This window comes from Corvus brachyrhynchos, unplaced genomic scaffold (genome assembly GCF_000691975.1).
Source record: "Corvus brachyrhynchos isolate BGI_N302 unplaced genomic scaffold, ASM69197v1 scaffold279, whole genome shotgun sequence".
NCBI classification, from domain to species: domain Eukaryota; kingdom Metazoa; phylum Chordata; class Aves; order Passeriformes; family Corvidae; genus Corvus; species Corvus brachyrhynchos.
The window spans coordinates 8,303,123-8,327,903 of NW_008246060.1; the positions used below are offsets into that span (position 1 = coordinate 8,303,123).

Below are 24,781 nucleotides of genomic sequence, written 5' to 3' on the forward strand. Positions count from 1 at the left end.
CACAGCCCCGCAACACCCGCGGGCACCGCGCCCGCGCAGGCTCTGGAGGGGCCACAGCGACTCCCGGCTGAAACAAACCCTGCCCCTCTACCTTGCCCTCTCCTGTCAGGGCATCTTCAACCTGCCGCGGAAATATTTTCTACTCCTCTCCCGAAAGCTGATGTTGCTTCCGTACAGCGCTGCTCCAGAGATCTGGTCGTCAGGATTCAGACGCAGATCAGCAGCTACAGCGTTCGTCTTTCCCCAGCCTTCACACTCTGAAACGCCCAAGCAAGGTCAAGTAGATACACAGAGTAGATTGATACTCAGTGCCATTGCGCCTAGCAAGAATTGCTATAAATTACTTAAATTGAAGCCAAATAGGAAATTCTCTCTCTAGACTAGTAAGGACTCTTCTTACAATACCCAGCACTTTAAGAGGCAAAGTACAAGAAATTACCCTATAGGAATGGTAAAAGAACTAACCTATTTTAACTTTTCCGTTAGATCTTCATCAAGTTAGATCTTCTTCCCGTGGTCTTCATAAGGCTTGGGAAAACAGTAAGCCAAGTCCAAGCACCTGGAAGGGTAATAATGAATTTGAGATGACCACTAATGACCACCAATTGTTTTTGAAGCTGCCTGTCAGGTAGTATAAGTTAAACTTTTGAATATTTATGTGTCAAGTGTTTGTGGGGCTTTTGCAAGTGCCTGAAAGAGGGAATTGAGAAGCGAACTTGGGGAGTCTCCATAAACCAGAGGAAAGTCTATAGCAAAGAAAGCAACATATAAAACATTAACATTAAATCAATGCTTTGTGGAGAAATGTCTTACGTTAAGCTAAGCTTTATCTTAAATCATATTTAAAAGCTCGTGCAGTATACAAATCAATATTGATGCCATCTAAAATACACCACTATCATCTGCACTGATAAATGCCAGTTTTCATCCAGGACAAAGTGACTTCTTGGAAGAATTTCAAGGACTTACAATCTCTTCTGGCATCTCAGCAACTGAAGCCAAAGCCATACTCTTCTGCCAGCTTCAGGCTCTGCTCCAGCACACTAGAACTGGTTTTAGATGCCATCATGTTCGTCATACAAGGAACAGAAGTAAGGTCACCAGAATAATTTTTTCATTTGATTTCCAGGCTTTTAAGCTAAGCAGTTTTATGTGTTTTCAGAGGATTGTAGCTTACACACAGCACACCTGGAAAAAACTGGCCAATTCGGATGAGAACAGGATTAAATATGGGTGTCTTCTGTGTTCCAGCTACTGTGATCACCTCTGTCATGTTAATGTAGTCACCATTCTTCCTGGAGCTGTTCTCCTTTATGGTCAACATGGAAAAGCAATGGTATATTGAGGAAACAGTTCATTCAGGAAAGATAGCCTACCATATGGAAAACAAAAATAACCTAACTGCAGCATCTCTCAAACCCTGCAAAAGCCTATCAAATTGGAGGCATTTAAAATTTTCCACTTGAAATTCAAACTTAAGGAGAAAAAACTTAAACCCTTCCTGCCCAGCCTGATTTCCACATCCCTAAAGAGGCCCAACACAGGCTGTGAACCATCTGCCCTTGAGTTTACATGAGGAATACAAGCCTATAGCAACCATCTTCTTCCAACAGCTAACTTCTGCTCCACTATGCATAAAATACACATTCACGTCATTCACTTGGTTTCTTTGTCAGAAGGTCTTTTGAAAACTGAATGAAAGTCAGTGCTTGTAAATGGGGAATAAAAAAGCGAGGTGTTCTTAATTTCCCAGACAAGCTCAAGCTTTACAGTGACATCTCCCTCCCATCACTCTCCTAGCAGAAATACTCTGGAAGTAAATTGACACTTTCCTGCAGGCTAGTTCAATTGTGAAACTACGGCTCATACTCCTTCTCTTTTTTTTCCCCCTGCTTTGACTCATTTATTTGGCACAGCAGGCTGAGCTATTAAATTATTGTAGGTTGTTCTTTTATAAAGGCACTCTGAGATGTCGCGATACAATAATGCTTCCTGAAATTGATGCTAATTGATAACTGTTTCTGGGTTTCATCAGAAGTCTTAGGTCATGTTCATTTAGCATCAGGGCAGGACACTTGAGGACTATTCCGCCTTTCCATGTTTTCCAAACACTCATGCACAAACGCTGAAATATTTTCAGGCAAATTTCCTCCTAGAATATTGTGTTTAAAATCCAATTCTTGATCAGTTCAAGCCTTAAATACTTTTTGCCCCCATGCTATGAGGTTGGTTACTGTAGAAACTCAGTCTGAGGCACTGCTGTTGATCATGTAGAAAAAAACTATTTTAAAATTACAAAAAGTGGTTGTTAACACTCTCCACTACTTTGTGATCAAATTGTCAAGTCTTTCATACAGTTACAACTAGGGTGGCACTGAACAGATATTCTTCCTGAGCTGGATCTAATAGTAAAAGGACAGATCAAATTTTGATCCTGACAGTGACAAAGAATTTATCTGCATGTTATACTTAAAGTTCTTATATACACGTTTTTCCACAATCCCTGGGCTTTACTTTCCTATCCTTCTGTCAGTTTCTTTCTTCTCTACTTGTTACATGCAGCTAACATATAAACTGCACATTATCCACATTATCTGTTTAATTTTTGTCCACTTTAGAGCACTGAAAGAGCTAAAAGCAGTGTGTTTTCCTAAAATACTCATCCAAAAGTGCTATGAATTGGTCAGAAACACTGACTACCATGAAGAAGCAGCAAACCTGTGCTAGGAGATGTCTCCATCTTGGCACCTAGAGAAGGAACCAAGAAGCTATTTCTTTCTACTCAGGAGGAAATAAATCATTCTTGGGGAGAAAGTGCTACAAGACTGTCCTGATAACAAGAAGTTTAAGCAAGAGCTCAGGATTGTCCAATAAATAGATTTTCAAGGCAAAACCAGGATTCTTGTGAAAGCAGTAACAAGGGACTGGCATAACTGAAGATGCTGTGTGATGGAAAGCAGAACAGACCATGAGCCCGGGCCAGGACCATGACCAGGAACAACCAATATCCTGACAAAGCTATCCCTCCTGGGAGCTGGTTGCGCCAGGACTGCCCTCTGACCTCACTGCTGCTTCTTGGCAATAAAATTCTAAGTTCCTCCAACACCAGTAGTTTGTGTCACTGTAAATGTAATACAGAGTCTTTTTGAAAATACATTAATCCACAAAAATTGCCTGATTCCTAGCCATCAGATTGTTTCACTGAAAGCATAAGCTTAACTATCAAAACCATCATGAAATCATAAATCACAGCCTCAACATCTGGTGCCATCAGAAGTCAGTACCAAAATAGGTCTCTAACCATTGATTTATCTGAAATTTTCACCTGCTTGCCTTTATTGCTGCAGGTTTCCATGAAGCACAGGATGACTATGCTGGAGGATTTCCGTGCAAAGTGGAAACAAGTTCTCCCAATATTTGCAAACAATGTGTGTTTTCTTGTTTCAATTCTACTCAGAATCTCATCTTGCATCTGTCTTGTTCGAGTAGCCCTCTAAACTGGCAGAAAATAAAAGCTCAGTTTTCATGTCATTGTTCTAAGGATTGCCCCGGGAGTGCCATGGATGTACCTGTTACGGCAGAAAAGGTGTCTGGAGTAAGGGTCGCTGTGATACACACTGGCGCTCGGCTGTTGTACTTGCAATAATATAAGTTCCAAAACTCTGTGAAATCCAGAGTTACATTTTCTGTACTCTTGTGGGCCAGCAGGATTACAGGAGTGTGAGTGAATGAGGATGTAAACCTCTTTCTGTGATGATGAGCACTGCCTCGTGTGAGAGACCCCGCAACCCTGGTGTGCCTGTAGCAGGGCACCCAGCAGAGCTGTGCCGGCGGCTGTCATTTCACCGCCGCAGGAATATCCTCGGCTAGTATCAGGGACAGCAACAGGGCTGATGACTCATAATTATCTCATTTGCAGAGACAATCCTTTTTGCCTGGAACCATACTATAACATAAACCCAACAGTTGTAACCCACAGGCACGTTGGCATTGAAGCTCAGCATTTATCCCATTATTCAAGAGGCATTAATTTCCCCGAGGTATTAACAAATATTGGCATGATAAATCTCTTCACATCGGTATGAACAGTAAAGTTCTTCTGAACTTTGAAGACTGGATTTTTCTATTTTTTAAACAAACATTTTGGATCTGCCTGGAAATGTTATGAACACACACAAGGACATTCTCACATCTCCCATCAGAATTTGAATGGTAGGGGGTAGATATTCTTCCAAAAACTAGTTAGAGAAATACATTGAAACTGGCAGCTGATAAATTAAAACCAGCTAACAAAATAGAAAACATCCTTTGTTGACTCTTCTCCAGGTCCATTTCCAGCAGATAATACACTACTATGATCATAACAATAAAAAGATTATTTTCATCCTAGTTTCTTAGAATTTGGTGTCAAATGTAACAGCCCACATGAGAGATGCGTAACCTCAATTCCCTTCTTGTTCATAAAGTTCATAAAGAACTTACAGCCTGGGTTATGACCAAGGCAAGCGTCCTGCTCACTGCCAGCTGCGGTACCCCTATAGTGACCTGGGGGAGGTGAATGTCTTGGAGAGTGATTCTGTCCAAGGTACAGTCAGATTTACCCACCACAACTATTTCTGAAGTTTGTAGATGACCCTGAAAAATACTCCATTACCAACTTAATTAAAAATAGTAATAGCCAAATAAAGCTGTGATACATCCTAAATGACCAGTAAATATTTGTGAAGATGAGCTTTCATTTTATTTTTTCATTCTTTAATACATTTGGCTGCAGAGAACTTGAAAACATAACAACTCTATACCCTAGGTTTCAACCTGAAAAGCAAATGTAAGAAGTTTCAAATATCATAATTTTAAAAATAACTAATAAGATAGAGAAACTAACCAAAATTATATAAATATTTGGGTTTCAGTATGAAAAGCAGTTCAATTGGGCTGACAAAAGTATGTTTTCCTTGAGCAGTATCAAATCCCATACACTTTAAGTTCAATGACTAAGCTCCGAAATCTTGTCTGGTCTAACTTTGACTCAGTGCTCCTTAGAAGAGGAACAGCCAGCTTTGCATGAGGGAGCCAAGAGAGACTTCCCAGCCATGCTACTCTTCCTGCCACCCACAGCAAGGTTCAGTACATGCCATAGTGGCAATGACAGGGCCTCGGTTGTTTTAAACTTTCATAGGTTCAGAACAGAGGCACTATAACCAATGTTACTGGGCGGTTGGCCCCAATGCCATCAGGGGAAATGGTGACCTGATAGTTTTCAGTCTCTGAAACCATCAGGTCAAATTCTGTCAGGGCAGAGCTGACAAAATCATGACCTTTATTCAGTTATGAATATAAGCATGAAGGCACACCAAAGTTAATGAAGAGAAGATCACATTCAATGGAATAACAATTAATTTTGTCATTATAGGAATTAGTATAAAAATATCAGAATCAGGACTTATAAGGGACTTCACCTCTAAGTTAACCTGTATTGGGTTAAATGATCTACGTAATCTGATTTACTTTCAGCACCATATGTTACTAAATTGTAATCACTAGAAACCAGGAAATATGATCCTAGGCTAATTCAAGAGATCTGGATTCACACTAAACTATATCTTTAAATATATGGTATCATGGCCATAAAAGAGAGCACTCAGATAGTCAGGTCACACATCTTCATTTGCGCCATGGTTTATAGAGGCACGTTTGCCCCTGTATTCCATCGATCTAACAGGATGTGTTTTTCTATTACACATGCACACAGTCTCTACATTTAAAGAGCATTACATTAAAAATGAAGTCAAGAGCTTGCCTGTGAGGAAATGTGAGGATCGAGATTGCCCCATGCATTTTTTATTTGCTCACTGATAAGCCTTACAGATCTCATTCAGGAACAGACAGAAATGAGTGTCAGAACTAGTGCTGGAACTTGTGAATTCCCAGGATTCAACCCAAAGATATAACCTCAAAATAACATACCTGAGACTCACAAAGGACTCCTCTTTGTTTTTCCTCTGCATTGAGTAAGCCCAGAGTCCTGTAAATGCAAAAATATACAATTACATGTACAGATACTCTGAACAAAGGGGGTGAATTCAGATTGAAAAGGTAAACCTTGTTCCTGTTTTGAGTGCCTAATACTATAATACTGTTCTTTAATGTAGGTTTTTCCAGTATGTAGTTTCCTAAAACTTTTTAAAATTAAGATTTCAGAATTATACCACATGGAGTCACACTGAGTGCTGCATAAGTTACCACAAGATTTTAAATGGCCAAAACCAACTATTTAAAAGGAAAGTAGTCTGTTGTACTAGTTACTGTAGGTAGCCATGACCAAGATGCCAAGCATATTAATGCAACCAGGTTTTCCTAAAAAAAACACAAAACAAAACAAAACAAAAACCAAAACAAGAATAACACATCAAAAAAAATGCCATAACTCATATCTGTTCTTTAACTTTGGAATTTGGTCATAATTTGAACTTTAAAAGGACTAGAAAGTTCTCAAAATCATCATGGCAAACAAAAAGCAAATTGAAGGATGCTAAGTCTTGGCCAGCCCAGAAGGGATTCACCCAGTAGCACAAGGTTCCTGACCATCTAATATCCTGCATGGCCCTAAGGCTCTGTACAGTGGAGAACACTTTATGGTCAAACAGACTGCTCTGGAGTTTTAGCAGAAAGTCTTCAGAAAGTGCTGAGGGTGCAAGTTCCTTTAGTTAGAGGCTTAAAACACAGGCAGACGTGGATTGATTCTTCAAGGAAATGGGAACAACCCTCTCTTCCCTTAGGTCCCTGTTCAAAATGCCAGGTCATGACAGCTTTCCAAAGTATACACTGACACCATTTCTCTTCTAAAAGATACACTTATCTATATGAAAGTGCAAAATATTACATAAGGTTTATTTGAGGAGAAGAGACAGGGTCTCTGTCCAGTTACCCATTTTGTAGCACAAGACTCTGACCGCACTTTCTCTAGTAAAAACAGCAACAACAGCACAAGATAACAGTAAATTGAACTCTACCTGTATAAAACATGTATTTAAAAGATTATAAATGTAATGGGGTTTTTTTTGTCTTGGTGTTGCAAATCAAATCACTGAGAACAGTTTCATATCTATTTTTCTCATTTTCCAATAGAAGGAAAGACAGATTTCTGTTTTAGTGAAATTATGCCTACCTTTACACACATGCATAGAAATAATATAAACCCTTAGAAGTTCATTCTACTATTCCTTTGTGCCTTGACTTCCATGACCTTAAAGAGCAGGAATCAGAGCCCAGGAGAGAAAGACAAGAGAAACTTTAAGTGCCTAAAGGAGATAACCAAAAGTAGGTTACCAACTGTTTTTAATTTATGCGTATTATGAGATGAGCTGACAGTCATATATGTCTCCTATTATCAATGGCTAGGCAGTTTCTCTTTTGAGTTATCATGGTCAGTTCAGCTACTCAGAGTCTATTTCTGTTTGTTTGGGCTGGGGAGCATTCTGTATTTTAGCTCAGAGAAATTCGTCTTCCTTGGAATTTCTCTGAAGCAGCATATATGAAGGAAACTGTTTCTAACTTCCTGTTAGAAGCTTCCTGTTTCTAACTCACGGCAGCTCAGAGCAATTCGACACAGCTGTCTCAGTTTTGTTAGCAGATACAGCAGCATTTAACTAAAACTAAGAGCTCAGTGAATACAAGCAAGGCCACACAAAGTGGTGTTTGAAGCAGGGCAATAGTTGTGGAGCAGGCTCACCACTCAAAAATTGGAAGAGAAAACTTCGAAAAATTTGCTATTTATCCCATAGATTCTGACAAAAAAATTAATGAGATAATGGCCTTTTATTCCATTACACTTTCTACACTGAAACACCAGTCAGTTAACACCTGGGACAAACTGGTTTGACTGATCCAGGTAAACAGAAGTCAGGTAAATCAATGCTCTATCAACCTGCAATCATCATTTTTACAGCTCCAATATTTCTAAGCTAAGCCAGACCTTTTCAGCCCTCCTATATCACAGCTCATGTAAACTAGGCACAGCTGGTCTCTCCACCAATAAATCAACCACAGAAGTAACAAAATACATACAACTAAGGCACAGACAGGACAAAAGATGGTGATTGAAAGAGAAACCATGCAGTGAACCTAAGAAGTCAATTTAGAGTGTCTTGACATATTTCATCAACATGTACTGAGGAAGTGCTCCCGTGGGAAAGGTGGTTTTGTCTTAAGTTTTTTATACTGATTCTGCTGCAAATGCTTTGCATAAGGCATCTCTGAATGAGAGGGATGTCTGCTGTATTAAAAAGCTGCAATGCCTCTAACTAATGATCCTGGAGACTGTAAGAAATGAAGTCCTAGAGCAGAGTTGTAGGGGTGTGGACATACAAGATGTTGACTTGTGCAGCCAATGCAGTCCCCAGCCACACTGGAAGGCTAGGTCTCCTGAAGGAGCCCCACAACTTGTGAGGGTATCACAGAAACAGCCTAAAGTGATAGAGACTCCCTGTATAATACCATTTGTCCCCCCTATGTAATAGTAACTACTTACATATTTTTTTGTAGGGAATTTTATCTGCACTCTGCTGACCACAATCCTGGCTCTGTTGGGATCTATTGTAGCGGTGTTGTATGCACTTGTTTCAGAGGCTGCTGTATGTCTACATGGAAAAGATGCTTTATGTCAAATCAAATTAAGCAAAAAATTGCCTGTCTGAAACAAAGCATACATAGCTTTCCATGCCACTGGCCAGAAACCAAGAGAAAAGCACAAGTTAAAAGTACCTGAAACTGGCTCAGTAGAGTCTTCCAAGAAGCTAAGAGGGTACTGCCTTTGGTGAATCTAGTTTATTTTGCATGCCTAACACAATAATTCTTAACAAGGTTCCACAGATTAGAGGACACGAAATTAAGCAGTCTACACTGAAGTACAACATTAGACATTAAGCTGACAGTCCTCAATACCCACCGCCTAAGATGCTGGTGGGAAACAGTGTCAGAGTAGTAAGACATTCACAGGAAGGGGCCACAGATTAAGTCCTTTGAACCTTGTTAATTATATTAAGGAAACACTGGTTGTCACCTGCTGACATCTTGTTCTGTAGAAGACTGGAAACAAGAATGCCTGCTCTGTCAGAACTGATTTCCAAGTCACTGGGGACTTAAAGAATTTTAAGTAGACAGAGAATGACAAGAGGCTATAGCACAAACCAACTGGAACCACACTGTCAGAGCGTGAAGTTAAGAGTAATAGCTTATTCAAAGCTATTAAACAAAAAACCTCAAATCACAACCCAGAAGTAACCTTAATGCACCCACTGCCTTCAACATCTTCCATTTTGGATTTCAAAGATTTAACCTCCCTTAAGTGTCTCACAGATCCCAAATTTGTGGCTGTTAGCTTAGGAGCCTTGATCTACAATACTAATCAAACTATTTTTGCTGGATGTTTTCAGATGAAGTTGTTTTGCTCTGTGCACTCATTGTGAATCTAATCCAATCTTTTCAAATACATCCTGAAATGCCATTGTACCTGTGTCAGCAATACACCTATCCCCTTCAAACTTCCTGTGATTACCCATAAGAGAGAGCTCCTGGAAATTGTTTTCCCTCCAGGAAATGATTGAAATAAGACTGAAAAGAAGTTTTTATTGATTATTGCCATAAGAAACCTGCAGTGACTTCATAAAGATGACTCAGAACTTAACTTAAGCAGAGTGACTTAATGTCACTACACAATCCTACATGAGTCGGAATTCTAAATGTCTCCACTATGTGATCACACTAAAGATTTGTCCTCTGAGCTTCTTTTTGTTTGTACTTCCAACTTCCTTCTTGAACTTTGAGGTACACATTTTCTCGTCTACGTTTTATTGTACTTCTCTGTGTAATTTCTCTTTCTGCTAATGAGCCTTTTGCAACCAAGTGTTCAAGTGCCTCCCTGAAGACTGTATAATACAGACATAAAACCACAAGGGCTGGCACGAGGCACAGTGAAGGCACCTGAACTAAAGACATGCATCACTGCACAGAAGCAGTGAACGTTCTTCAGCAGGACACCCTCAGGGCAGGACAAGCTCAGTCCTTGTCGATGTCTTGTCCAACAGCCACCTTTCCAACACAAATGTTGAGTGAAACATCAGGACTGACTTGAGATGTCTTAACTGTATAGGGCTCACCAGGATCTGTTGCCTGAGGAAATTAGGGTCCCAGGCCCACACTGTTTTTAGACTTGGGTACTGAGCGCTACAGACTGGCTGCAAGTCACAGCACAGAGTGGCACACAGAGTGGCCCAGAGCCACTGTTGATAGAGCCCACAGGAGTGGCCTCATTGCTCCAAGCTGTGCAATGAACCTGGGAAAGTTGTTTTGCTGCCACCCATGACCCAGTACAAATCAGCAAGCAGCCTGCAATCTCCTTAGTCAGCATCTAAAGCCAGTCTCGGGTGTTAGAGCTTGCAACATTTGGGACAGGACTCTTGATCGAGTTTAAAGGCAAAGGCAACAGTGTAAGTTTCTTTCCCAAGTTGAATGTGCCACCCGTCCAATATTTTTTGCCCTGCACAGTGTGAAAATACTGACTCCACAGCTAGTAGTAGAAGCTGCACTGGGCTTCAGTGAATAAATGCAGCGATTTTGTCACCAGCCAGTTTAGCTCAGAGCCTGGCTGAGCTGCTCAGTCTCTCCAGTAAGTGAGTGGACATGCTCTGAAACACAGGATCTGGCAGTGACAGTTTTCCCTTTTGCACATCAACTGCTTCACTGCTTTTGCATAAGGGTGATCTAAAGCTTAGCAAAGACTTGTAGCTGGAATATTGCACACGTATTAGAATTAAGGCAATGCTCTCCATTTGCAGAAAGCAATTCACTAGCTACTGGCTCAACATCCTATGGCTAACAATAGGCACTTAAACCGTCAGATACCAAAAAGCAGAGCTATGGTGCCTTAGCAGGCATGGAATATTTCTCATTTACATAGTTGCTGCAGCAAAAGTACTTCAACTACTTCCTATCTAGACACCAGACAAAAAGTTCACTGCAAGTATCAGAATAACATAGTTTGCTTTTGTTGCTCCAGTGCAAAATAAGTTTATGATTTATCTTTCTGTAATACAAATACAGTGTTGTTCATGGAAATAACTCGTGTCTGTTTCTCTTAGTGTTGCATGAACATTAACCACATGCTCTCCATTATCATTATTATTATTATTATTATTCATCTCAAAAGGGAGCCAGTGAAAAACACATTTGCTATTAGACACCCCAGAGATGGACTGTGATATAAAGTGAGTTGCCCAGAGTCACTAGCTGAACTCAGAATCAGTACATACAGACCAGGACCACAGTATTTGACAGGCAGGAAGAGATAAAGGAAAGTTTTCCCTGTCTGCTGGAAGTTGGTAGGGACCCCCAGGTAAGCTTAGTTGTGTACATTCCTCATTCCCTGCAATGTACAGTCATCACCAAACACCCACTGTCTGACCTGGTTGAAAGTCAGTTACCAGGCTGCTTCATCTTGAGTCAGTTTGATGTTTTCTTATTAAACCTCCATCCGCTGAAAATCAGAAATGTGTAATTCACTCTGATCCTGCAGGTGTTACTCAGACTTCTAGGCCTGTGGATGAACCCACAATAGTCTTTGGAGAACTGCAATCACATTATTGCGTTGCTGCTCTGGATCACTAGTCTAATAAAATGCATTTCTCAAGACAGAAACAAGCAAGCAGGAACATTTTCACAATCAAGGGAAACAGCCAACATGGTCAATGACAGACCCTGGAACATAAAGTTATTCAATGCTATCACTTGCATAAAGCCACTAAGATGAAGAAAAATAAAACTGGATCCTGGTCCATATGCCAGGAGAAATTCCTTTGCTTAGATTCTTATTCAAGGCTCACACTTTCCAGCCTAGCATTCCAAAGTCCTACAACCCAACATGTACTATACAACTCAGTCCATTTCCCCTGGAAGACTAGGTGTAACAACTTACTTAAGATGCTCTTCCAGTGTTTCCAGGCATTCTGCAAGCTCATTTCTGTGACACATACAGCATATTTACCACTCCAGAGATACTATCACAAGCTCTAATGACATACATGTGTGGATTAGGATCTCATGAGCCAAGTCAATGCCACCACTTGTTTACTGTGATGGGATCTTCTAACTACAGCAAAGCTTGCCTCAGGCTTATGGTGAGCAAATTCGTATGCACGTAACTAACCGTGATAAGTTTGCCTTTTCAAGAGTTCAAGTAGCTTTTGGACAATGCTCTCAGGCACATGATGTCACTCTTAGTGATGGTCTGTTCCGGGCTAAGAGTTTGATTTGATGATCCTTGTGGGTTCCTTCCAATTCAGGATAGTCTATGATCCTATGATGTGTATATATATATATAACTGTATTAGAATTGAGGTGTTAAGAAAACGGTAAATAAGCATTAGATTTATTGTTTAGTAAATAAAAGAGTGTTTACAGATTGTTATCAACATTAACACAAAGCATAGGAGAAGTGTTATAATATTAAACCCAAACCCTTCATTGAAAAAAGGTTGATTTTTTGCAAATAGCAGTAGACTTCAAAAAAATGTGGGGACCCTCACAACTATTTCACAGAGCTTTCAAATATTTTTTATCAGACTAACATTGATCAGTAGTACCTTTAATATCTTTTTTCCTGACAGATGTCAGCATTCCTTCCCCTCTGCACACTTTTACTCCTCCACTCCCTCAGAAGTGATAAGAACCTTCTGCACTTTGATAATAAAGTATTTAGTTCAAATGAAAAATCACCTTGTAATAAAGCATGTGTAAGCCAGATTTAAAAAAAAAATCAATTAATCAAAGAGGATTTTTATTAGTCAATGATGTAACTAATTAAAACCGTTGATTGATAAACATAACACAAAGTTATCTTACTCCTAACCCAGCAAAATGGTCTGCCTGCTGCACATGCAGATAGTATGGGATGACCTGCTTACAGATAAGTCTGCAACTGCTGACCAATCTACTTTTACTTAGTGGTAGTATTTCCCCAGCTCAGCAGTTCTGACAGATCACAGCTTTGAGTCTGAGACATTTGTGAACCATCTCTTTGTTAGTCACAAATAGCAAAGTGCACATCGATAAATCACACCATTTGTCTCTTTCTTTTCCCTCCCCCCACACAGTTGCTGCTTTTTCTTGTGAAACCAGCCCAGGCTGAACACTATTAACCTGGAAGAAATTCTAAAGAACAGATCTTGTGCAATAGAAAATGACCTCAAATAATTAACATTTTTGAAGTGGTTTTTACCTGAATTGTGTCCAAGGTACACAAATCATCATTCAACTTTCCTCTTCCTGGCAGTGCACTTAGACATATCCAGCCTTAAAATTATGACATCACCATCCCGTGATCCTTCATTATAAGTAATTAAAGCAGTAATGTGGCTTCTCTCATGTACTAGTCATCAAGCAGACCCACTCATGAAATCTCAGGCATAGTGCACCTGAGGTGAAACAAAAGAGCACAGGACTCAATGTTTTTGGTGAACTGCCGGTACCTTTGTGTGAATTTATTGCTGCTGAGAGAGTAGTGCATGTTAACATGCAGGGAGACTAAATTCTGCTATTAATCCATAAGACAGGCACTGCAGAGGTAATAATAGGTTTCCTATTCACGTACAGTATCAAGGCCATAGCAAGGAAGGAAGGGAGGACTTAGTTTAGTCTGTGCCTCTTCAGATTTTTGCCTTTCTCATAAACACACTGGCAAAGCTATCAACATTAATGTCTGGATAATATGTTCAGTGACAGGGACAGTACCCAACAGGAACTCTGTTAGACACTCAAACACCTTTCTGCAAAGACTAATGATGATGAAAACTTTCTTATGCTTTGATCCAAAATCAGCAAGCTAAATCAGCTGCCAAGAGCAGTTTACCCATTTACCCATGTAGGCACTAGAGGGTTTCAAGCTGTTACTGCATGAATTCCAGACTGATATTTTAACTCATTAAAAAGTTTCGAAATACACACTGCTATTTTCTACATAACAAACAATAAAACGTTTGTCTTCCATGGGCAATTACAACACAGTGTATTTTATTCACATCCCACTTGATGATCTCTTCTATGCTTTTTTCTTTAATAGATTCTGCAAAATATGGTCCAATTTAGGGGACTACTTGGGAAGCCCCATTCCAGACTTAGTTGCTTCCACATAGAAAGCAGTTGACAGTCTCCATTAGGGCTGTTCTGTGTATCTCTTTTTTCTGTCCCATTCTGGATTCCACTGTCCTGGCATAATCAATTTATGCTGCTGAGCTTAGTTAGGTGACTATTGTGCAAAGAGAAAAAATTTTTTACAAGTATATCAACCTGCACTGATTGTGCAATAAGTGTGATATACATGCAACAAAAAAAGGCATCTAGGAAAGGAGAAGAGCACTTACAAAGAATTCTTCTTTATCTATATTTTTGCTTGTGACAAATTCTGGATTACAACTACGTATATTTATTGCTTCCAGAGTTTACTAGATTGAATGATGCTCACTATTCAAGAAATCTGGGAGGACTGGCTATTTAGAACCTGATAATCTAGAATAACACCTTCATTTCTTTGGCTGTGGTGATTCAAACTACCTGCTCACCCACCCCACACCTACTTTTGTCTTTCAAGCCACTTTTCTGCCTCCACCCATTCTGAATCCACACGATGGCACTACATCACACCTATGTCAAAAAAAAGCCAAGAAACCAGAGCTTAGAGTTGAACATATAAAAGAGGAGAAGCCTTGCCAAAACAAGATGTCAGTTAGAATCAACCTTGCATTACTAAGTATAAATCTTCTTTTTAACCTTATCTCCAGCTGGGCAATGCAAATAGAGGCAAATCTGAGAGTGCAGGGAGGATCCAGAAGATGTGGTCATGGTTCTGCAGGTATGATCAACTTTGACAAGATCCATGGAATGATAGAATCTAGGAAACCCTGTTCCATTTCATCTGGAAACAATGAAAAGAAGAAGGAAAAAAAAAGATAGAAACCATTTCATACAGTGAGAAATGATGAAGTGCATACTGACTTTCTCATCAGTCTTTTTAGATAGGTAATACATGATTCCTTCCACACTCATTCTTCTACAAAGGTTACACAGTCGATCCTCAGTTCCAGAGAAAGATCAGACATGACTGTCATTCCAATATTTGTCTTACTAGTTCTTGAAAAAAATAAAAATTACAGAGTCTGTCCAGGCTTCTGTTCCAATGTTTCATCTCCTCCATATTAAAGAGAGGATGTTTTTCCTCATACCAAATGTAAATTTTCCTTGCTGCAATTTAATCCATCTTGCTTTACCAACTGTATTACCACCTATCTGCAGTGTACAAAACATATAGTTTTTCTGTCTTTTAATCTACATTCCAGTGATTAGGAGATCTGTCATTATATTAACTTTATTTTACGGATAAGCAAGCCCAAAGAAAATTTACTACAGTATTTTAAGAGTAGAGAGAGAAGTGTTATAAGAAGAGCAAGCAAACAAACTGCCTTGTCAGCTGGTTTTCATATTATTTTAAAAAATAATCTTCACAAAAAACAACACACATAAACCTCCCCCAGCCCCTTCTAGGACAGTATCACAGGAATTATACTAACTGCAAAGATAATTAGTTATATCTAATATAGAATTCAGGATACAATAGTGGGATCTTTTAAGACCAGGTGTTATTAGTCACCATTCAGTCTCATCATCCAGTATTCAGAAAAGTGTATTTCCATGCCTAGCTGTATTTCACTACTACCTGCAAGAAAATGTTGGCTAAAGAGCATTTTATATCTCTAACCGAAAGTACAAATGATTTTCCTTCTGCCTTTATACATAAATTATCATCTTTTCCCTCCTGTCATTATTATCTCTCAATTAATCCTACACAAAGGGCTACTTAATCAGTTAATTCTTCTATTTATTTAATCTGTTTACCAAGAAAAAATTTTCATTAAAAAATGAGTACTGCAGGTCTAAAGTGTGATCATCTCTGTAAGATTAATGTGTAATGTATATTCAGTTGTTATGAAATTTATAGATAATATTCCTAAAATATACATTTTGTAATTAGAATTCTAATCCATTTTCTCTCTGTGTGAAGAACATTAATAAAAAAAGGGTTTATATTTCTTTGTTTGAATGAACATTCAGTTACAATTCTGGTTTATTTGTTCAGACTGCTGACATTTTCATGGTCTTTTATTAAAGACCTGATTAACCTGCAGAAAGAGCACGATGTTTGTACAGAGCTTATGTTCTCTAAGCCCACTTCACACCCACATATTGCCTTCTGCTAGGGGAGCACTGGTAATGTCAGCATCCCCTATCATATGACAACACCTTCAGAGGACTGACCCCTCTGCCAATGCAGTGGGATTAAAGCCAGGAACCAGAATATGAGTAACACTGGAGTGTTCACCTGAGCCTTTGGCCAGCAGAAGTGCTGCTTCTGCCCCCTGGGCATGGAGAAAATACCTGGCCATACTGCTCTGCTAACTCCTTTACCCACATTGCCGCCCACTGGCATCCACTTGCCATAATAATCAACTTTCTCACGGTAGGTTTATTATTTCTAGACAAAAGTATTGGCTTAAAATAACTGAGGCCCTATGTATCTGACTCGCTTAGATATGCTGAGGATATTTAAGAGTCTTGGAAAGTTAAAGCACTGCCTGCACTGACATGGGGAAAATTAATACGACTAAGAAAATTTACCTATGAGCATTTTAAAGTAAACCATCTGAAAGGTCTTGTATTAAATAATAAAAAACTTCCAGTGATATCTAAGATATTTAATGAAACCAAATTCTTCACAGCCTCAGTATCTGTTTCCCTGTTACCTGCTGACTCGGGTTGTGATGTTTATAAAAACCAACAGATCAGAAATGCCACTTTTATGTATCAAACAGTTGAAGATTCTACATCTGAAGGGAATTTATTAACATTAAAAAGTATCATGAGGTCCACACTAGAGATGCAAAATAGTAACAGTTTATAAAACACAAGATATGATCCTACCAAATTCATTATCAACTAATTTAAGATATGACATTGTGACACTAAGGGAAATAAAGTAATTGTGAGAGGATGTGATGGGTAGAAAGGATCCAGAGTTATGTAATTACTGAGTCAAAGATAATTGCAAACCTGAACTGATCAAGCTTTTGCTGAACAACTTTTCAATTTATTGATCTGTTTTGCACAGGCTGAACCACTACAAATATCTCACAATTTTAAAAAGTTCTCACAGTCAAGTGTTTCATTTTTCTGGACTGTCTGCATACTGTCTGCTTTTCCTTTGTGTATGATGCTTATATTATTTCCCAACTTCCTATATTTTCTGAAAAAATGAAGCTCACTACATTCTCAACACCAAAGAAAAATTTGCAGATGCAAAAAATATTTACCTAGGTTTATGTTTCTCTGTGCATCTTCTCTCAGGGCTTCCATGCACACACACAAGATTGAATATTCAGTAACTTAGCCAGGTATACAAGGAAGCCATGACTTGCATACCTTGTGCAAGACTTTCCTGTGTTAGGAATCTCTGCTGAATGCAATGAAATTTCTGTGAAAATCTCTCTTACTCAATGGGAATATAAACATGAAATTCTGCTTGTACATCTATGCCTACCCTTTTAGGTACACTGCAAATTCACACTCCACTAAACTGGCTCCTCTTTGACTCAGGTAAATTGACATTCTGCCTCTGCTCTTGCCAGAGAGCTGTAGGTTCTACTAAAGGGCCTGCCAAATCTGTGCGGCCAAAGCCTCCATGTGACACAAACATATGACTTGGAGGGTGATATTTTCATGCATTTTCTGTCTCTCTCTCCATTTCCTCCTTCAACTCCTTGCCTTGTATTTCCTCTGTGTCCATGAGTGCTTCAGCTCAGCCTGCTTCCTGAATGTAGCAGTCCCAGGAGACTGGAGACAGCATTTTCCAACCAGCAAGGTACATATTGACAATCTGAACCTCCAGAGTGTTCTGAGTGTGAAGATCATACACATAGAAAATATCAGGGTAGAAGAAGGTTTGTCTTTCAGGATCAGCAGGATAGCAACCTGTAATACCATGCAATTTTTTACAGACTAGCAAATGTTGGAGTTGTTTGGAGACTAATTTTTAAAGGTATTGTAAGGGTTTTCAACTTACAGTGAATATATACACCTAACTACATTTCAAAAGCTGTTGCCTAGATCTTCAAGAGTATGCAACACAAAAAAAAAAGTTAGTGACCATTACATACCATTTTTTTAAAGCTTTAACCTAGAAAATGCTAGATGTAAGATAAATCAGATATTAAACCAGAGCTAAATTTGATCTTAGCCAAAAGGGCATTTTCCTCTGTTCAGTTTTGAGTAACATCTATATCAGATTGGCACTCATAGCCCAAACAATGACCTTTTTAAAATTCATTTTTAACATTTGGTTTTATATAAGTGGGAGAAAACTTTGGCCCAGATGCTGCCTTTAAAGGAGTGCATTTGTACTACAGAAGGGAGGAAGATGGGAGGAACACCTCACAAGACCATAGTAGTTATTCCAAAGAAAACAGAGTATCTATGTTATTTAAAAGGTATAAAAGTCTCTCTAGGATATCAAAAGCAAGTTCTGTTCACAGAGAATTAAACTTAAAGAAACAGCTGGATGAAAAATAGGACATCATGGTATGTTGCATAAATGTGGAATTTGAGATAAAAATGTAGTTTATAATAGAGTTATTTACTGAAAATGCTTCTATTTTTATTACGGAAAGAACGTGTGTTCCTAGTCCTGGCTGGCAACTGAAAAGTATAGAAATAGCAGAGTAGCTATCACTGATGTCTAGAATAGGGCAGAATATTTTGTGGCATGTTGAAAATGCTTTTCTTGCCCAGCTGGTTTTAAATGATACCAGCTACAAAGTCCTCTGGACTTTAATCATTCCAGCAAAGGAGAGAGGGTTGGAAGAGCTTAATACCTAACTCTTAGTCTGGTTGCTCTCTGTTCTAAGGATGCAGGGAAATGGCTGTTTCAATCTAGTAACTTTTCATTTCTGAATTCTGCCTCTCAGAGCAACAGAACAACAGCATTGTTCAGCTCAGTCACGAAATGAAACTTTAAGAAATGCAATAGCAGATCTTGGAGGGTGAATATTAAAGCTACCATCTTCTCTGTTCAGCCAGAGCTGCAGTCAAACATATGAGTTCTGCTGACAGTGCCTTCATGCTGGCTCTAAGTGTCAGCAAGCAAAATAACGGAATAAATATCTGTAGGCTTGTCATGTACTAATATCCTTTTGATAATGCAGACTGTTAATCCTAACCCAGGTAAAGAGAAGAAAAGAAATTGGGTTCTTATCTTAAAGAGTCCACATTGGCCAGATGAACACTTCAAGGTCATTCAGTATCGCTATAAACAAAACAGATGTATCGGCTCTATTATGCTGTTAAAATCCCATCTGACTGACAGCGTTTTCACCAAACACAACCAATTTATTTTTGTTTAAAGCTTTAATTAAGTATAGATTGGAGTGAAGTAATTAATAACTTTAAAATACACTGACCCACAGAGAGCAAATACCTCAATCAGGTGAAGCCTGGGGAAAGGAAATGCACGAACTAAAATAAAACAATTCTCTCCCCTCAGTCTCTCCTAGTAAATCAAAGAAAGGAATTTTTATATTAATTGGCAATGAGTCTATGTCTAGTCTGACTGCTGACACAGTTAGTCATAATAATAAAAAACATGTCTGTGGGAAGTGAAAATGCAGTTTGAATGTTAATAATGTCTTCATTTTCTGTTCTGATTGATTAGTTTGAATAAAATTCAAGCAGCAATGTCCCAATAAGATTTCTTATCTTGGGAAAATCACAAAAATCAAGTAACATGAGTTAGTAATGCATATAAGTGACTGCCTGTATAGGGAGTTCCATTTCAGAGACAGTTCTCAAAAAAACATAATGATGATTAGGTGGGAAATCATTGCAGAACAAGTTTCAAATTCTGAGTACTTTTCCATCCCTCACTGCTTACATTTACCACAGGTAGAATTTGCTTAGTGAACACAGTATGGAAAACACTACTTAGAACAATGTGGATGGTAAAAGTAAAATTACTTGCCGTGTCCCACAAAATTTAAGTATTCAGACCACATTTTAAAAGAATAAACAGATAGTATATTGTTACTCTTTTCCAAAAACCAACCCTCAAAACCTCAAGAGAATAAGCATAATGTTAAATGTCTCCAAAATCTGACTCAGCTTGCTGATACATACAAAAGCCAATGTTGGTGAACCAAGCCTGTGTATTGGGTTTGCATTTCATTGTAATACTTTTACACCACATCTTTTAAATATGTTTAACGTATTTATGTGTTCATTTTCCAAACTGCTGAGGAGATATTCTGTTATTAAAAGGAGTATTTTTAATCTTCTGGCATTGGAACCCCCAATTTCAATGTTTTTGTCATATGTTAAATGTGAATGACTGCTCATTTGCAGGGCATTAGACTTACACTTGTATGTTTGTTAAAGACCTCACAGGTCATTTGATTTCTTATTAATACAGAATAAAAAGAGCTTAACATCCTCCATAACCCATGAATAATTCCAGTTACGTTACCTGAGTCATTGTTCCCAGATAACAAATATCTTCAAACGCTGAAGCTCAAGAGGTAAAATAAATCATTGGCTATTTGCTGTTTATTCTTGTCTATATGAAGAAGTAGCTCTTCAAAAGATAACTGCATCAGAGAGACATGTACCAGAAGGTTTGGGAAGAGGAACTGAACATGTAAACTTTGGAAATTTCATTTCCTAGTCAAAAGGGAAGTAGATGCCCCAAAATGATAGCATTGATACCTTAAAACTATGAAATTCAAACACTTTGCACTTTCTAAGGATTAAATAATACTGAATATACAAACCTAATAGATGAAAAATCTGGAAGAAAAAATCTTTAGAAGTGGAAAAACAAAAGGATGGCAGGCAGCAATATGCAGAAAAAGCCCTATTTCCCACACAGGAGAAGAGGAATAAAGAGGGGAGCAATCCCTGTTGTGAAAGATATAAAAACTCACAGTTTATTTACATTTTCCTTTGCTGCAGTCAGTCCTGGAAATCAGATTCACATATTTTGCCCACCCCCTCTCTTGGGACTGAGCATCAACAGCACACTGCTGTGTACTCAGAATGTTGAATTATGACCTACTGCAGAAACAGTACATTTGGCATCACAGCTTCATAAATTGCAAATTGATATCCATGAAGTAGAGTTTTTCCAAATGTGTCCAGAGGAGATTTTGAATTAAACAAAAATGATGGTCAAAAATGATCCCTGATTTCCCTTGGAAATATACACCCTATTTTCTGAGTGTTTCATGTTAATAAGCACTTAAGATGCATCAGAGAACAGTCTTTTCACTTATTTGGATGGATACTGTAGTATATTAGATGAAGAACAGGGCTTTATTCACACAGCAGTTACTTTTCACTAAGACAGACTGTTTTGGGAACAAGCTAATGGTCCTCACTGCTGAGCAGCTCCTTCACAGTTCCTTTAGTTCAGCAACAGAGTAATGATTTAGTTCCAGCATCCTCCCTGAGATAAATGGAGGACTGGCCTCTCTGCCAGTTCTTCAAATCAACATCACATAACATTACTCTCAGAAGGACAGAAAAGAAACAAATCACTGTAGTCACAGAGGGCAGAGATGTGACAAATAAAAAACCCCCATCAGACTGAGAGTGGAGAATGTTGAAAGTCACATTTAGATTTACACTTCCCACTGCAGGAGAGAAAAGTGCAGAAAACAATCACAGTACACAGTAGCAATATTGTGGTTCACTGACATTGAAAAGATCAGCAAAGCACATGGAACTGGATCTTCAAGCCAATGTACCACAGCATTGCTGCGGTTGGGCAAATGGAGTTATGTAGTTTTGCCACTGGCTAAGAAAGTTTTCCTTGGAGCTGAATGCTTCAGTTTTAGGAAAAAGTATACAGTGCCATTAGCTAAGACCAGTGAGGGAAATATAAGCACTGAAATTCAGGCAGCTAGCTGAAAAAAGTATATTTTGAGGCAAGAGAAGTTAGACATTTCCCATTTTCCATGCTAACAGGGACACCATGAGCAAAAATATTCATACAACTTTATTAGAAGCAGAAATAATAAATTACTTTAAAATTCTCTTAAATTGCTTAATTCAGATTCCCAAAAGAAAGTGATATAAAGGGTTCCAAACACATTGCAAAAAACATCTTGCTGATTTGAGTGCCTTTTTCAACCATACCAGCTCTTTCAGATCCTGGTAAGTCCATGATTTTAAAAACACTTATAATAAACCAAATATTACAGTAAGGAATTCAACTTATTAAAGTTTGGATAGACTTTCAAGTATCCAGCAAAGACAGAAGGGCAACAGGAACAGTTTGTTTCTTCCTGACTGTCATGCAGGATTAATGTGTTTGACTCAGAAGTATCACAGTATTGGAAAGACACAGCTGAAATTGTAGCTGGCCATTTTGCAAAGTGTAAAGGTCTTATGGTGAATTGTTCTGAACAATAAATTTAAAAAACCAAAACCAAACAGAAACAACAAACCAGCCCAACAGATAAACAAAACCAGCCCAAAACCTCCAGCATTTTGAGTTGGGGCTTGCAAAAAAAAAACTACTCTGGACAAAGCACAGCTTTTGGGTGATATTTGGGAGACATTAGGCTGGAAAGATTGGAGCCTTTAGTGGTCTCTGAGGTCTTGGGGCAGTAAGCAACCTGCAAGGATTGAGAAAGATGCCAAGATGTGTCCCTGGATCTGATCTCATGCATCTTACACCACCATAGCTTTTTTTTCTTTTGTATACTAAAGACTGCTTGCTAAAAGATTTTTTTTTTCTGGGTCCAGATCAATGTATGAAATCATGCAATCTTTAGAAAGTTACAATTATCTAAAAATGAGATATTAAAGCTGTTCTGAACATTTAAATGAGAGTAGCTGGAATTGCTTATGTTGCAATGAAGTGTCAATTTTCATTATGTTTTTAATTAAAATGACATTCAGTTCCACTTTTTTCCCATTACTGAGATATTCATAGTTATAAAATGTAGAAATAGGTAAACAGCAAAAACATTTAGCTGTTACATTTTCATAAAAGTGAACACATTTACTTTTTCTGCTTATAATTCATCTGGTTAACAGTCAGAAGGTTCTGTTGGGATGTACTTCTCCAGGAATCAAAGCAAGATGCATACTCCTGAGATCACTGCTTCCCATACTTACACTGTTTGTTTTTTGACTCTAATTTGAATATTTTTTCCTCGATTTTCTAGCTATGCATTTTAAACTTAAATGTTGACGTTACCAGAATGTCCAGGACTTCCTTCAATGAAAATTAATTCTTGGCATTATAAGCAGTGATTGATTTCTCATCTGATTTTGCCAGTGAGCAATTGCCCACGTAACAACACACAGGCACTCCAAGTTACAGACAAGGGGGCAGCAGCCGTGAGAACCCTAAGAGCTTTCTGAAGGCAATTTCTAGCAACTAGTTGAGGGACCAGTGGTTATTTTAACAACTGGTTTGACTGACCCAGACAGTCTCCAGCATTACATTCATCCTTGGTACACATAGTAAAAGACAGGAAAACTCAGTAAGAAAACTATCAGACGCTCCCCAAAAATGAGAAACCAGGAGTTTGGCAGACCATTAATTATACCTTTGAGACACAGGAGCGAGGACAAATGATCACTTGAAGTTCTCCAAAGGGTTGCCCAAGAACTTCCTTTAAGCTAGCCTTCCCAGCAAACCTAGAAATTTAACAGAAGTATTTGTCTTTTACATCTGGAATTACTATTTCAGCCCCACTCAGTGCTTGGAAAGTCTGAAGGCTAGATCATTGTCACTACTCCATTTTAGAAAGCTGAATGAATAGCCAGGTATGCAATGAATTATTTTCTTGAGGAATAAGGAGTAGGTACTTAAAACTCTTAAGCCTCACCACATCCTTTCTTTAGTATAACCAATAACTTATTCATGCCTTCACCACTCATAAGTATAATGCAGTTATCCAGGACACATGCCAATATAATCCTTGTAGCATACACTTAAAAAGCTATGATTCACAAAATACTTCAAATCTTTTACACTGAAATATTTACAACATGTGAAATACTTCTTTGTATACAGACATTTAAATTCTACACAGTTATAAAAAACCCTATTATTCTCTTAATACACCTTGTGGAAATGAAGCCTTTCTAAACATGTCAGTTTTGTAGTGGTGGAAGGCTGCATTTCACACCAATAGGCCACATCAGTTCCATGCCTTTTTCTCTGAAGCAGTTATTGCTAAGAATTAGTTTGCAAAGTATTTGAACACAGTAAATTACCCAAGCAGGCACTTGTCAACATGCATTAACACCCTTTACAGCTCTGTTTATAAAAGGCATTTCCCCACTCTCCCTCCACAGCATTTGTATTGAAGTTCATTGTTCTATAAGTTGTATTGATGTTGCTGCGCAAAGTTCAGACTTAGCAAAGCTGCTTATCTGCATACTGCAATACTCTAAGTAGCTGCCTATTGATTTTTCCTTCTCCTTTAAAACCATCATGCCTTCTTCCAAGATTTTCCTTAAACAGCCAGTGTAAAGGACTGGAAGACAGTACATGGTATTTCAAAGAAACGCGTAAAGTCTTAAGACTAGTTAACTCTCCATCAAGAGAAACACATTTCCTTGTGTTTCATGAAAAGTATAAAATAAATTAATTATCTTAAATTAAATTCCCTTT

At 38.4% G+C, this 24,781-nt stretch overlaps 1 long non-coding RNA gene across 2 annotated transcripts in view; it reads right to left on the reverse strand.

The window, feature by feature from the left end:
- Nucleotides 1-8: 8 nt before the first annotated feature.
- LOC108449629 overlaps nt 9-24,781 on the reverse strand; it is a 64,738-nt gene continuing 39,965 nt past the window's right edge. The window contains exons 4-6 of one of the 2 annotated variants that reach the window (XR_001865867.1): nt 5,968-6,025; nt 466-559; nt 9-257 (exon numbers count right to left, since the gene is read on the reverse strand). This is a non-coding gene — a long non-coding RNA (uncharacterized LOC108449629). Of the gene's footprint in view, nt 560-5,967; nt 6,026-24,781 lie in introns of both variants that reach the window. The other variant, XR_001865866.1, reaches the window with a different exon arrangement.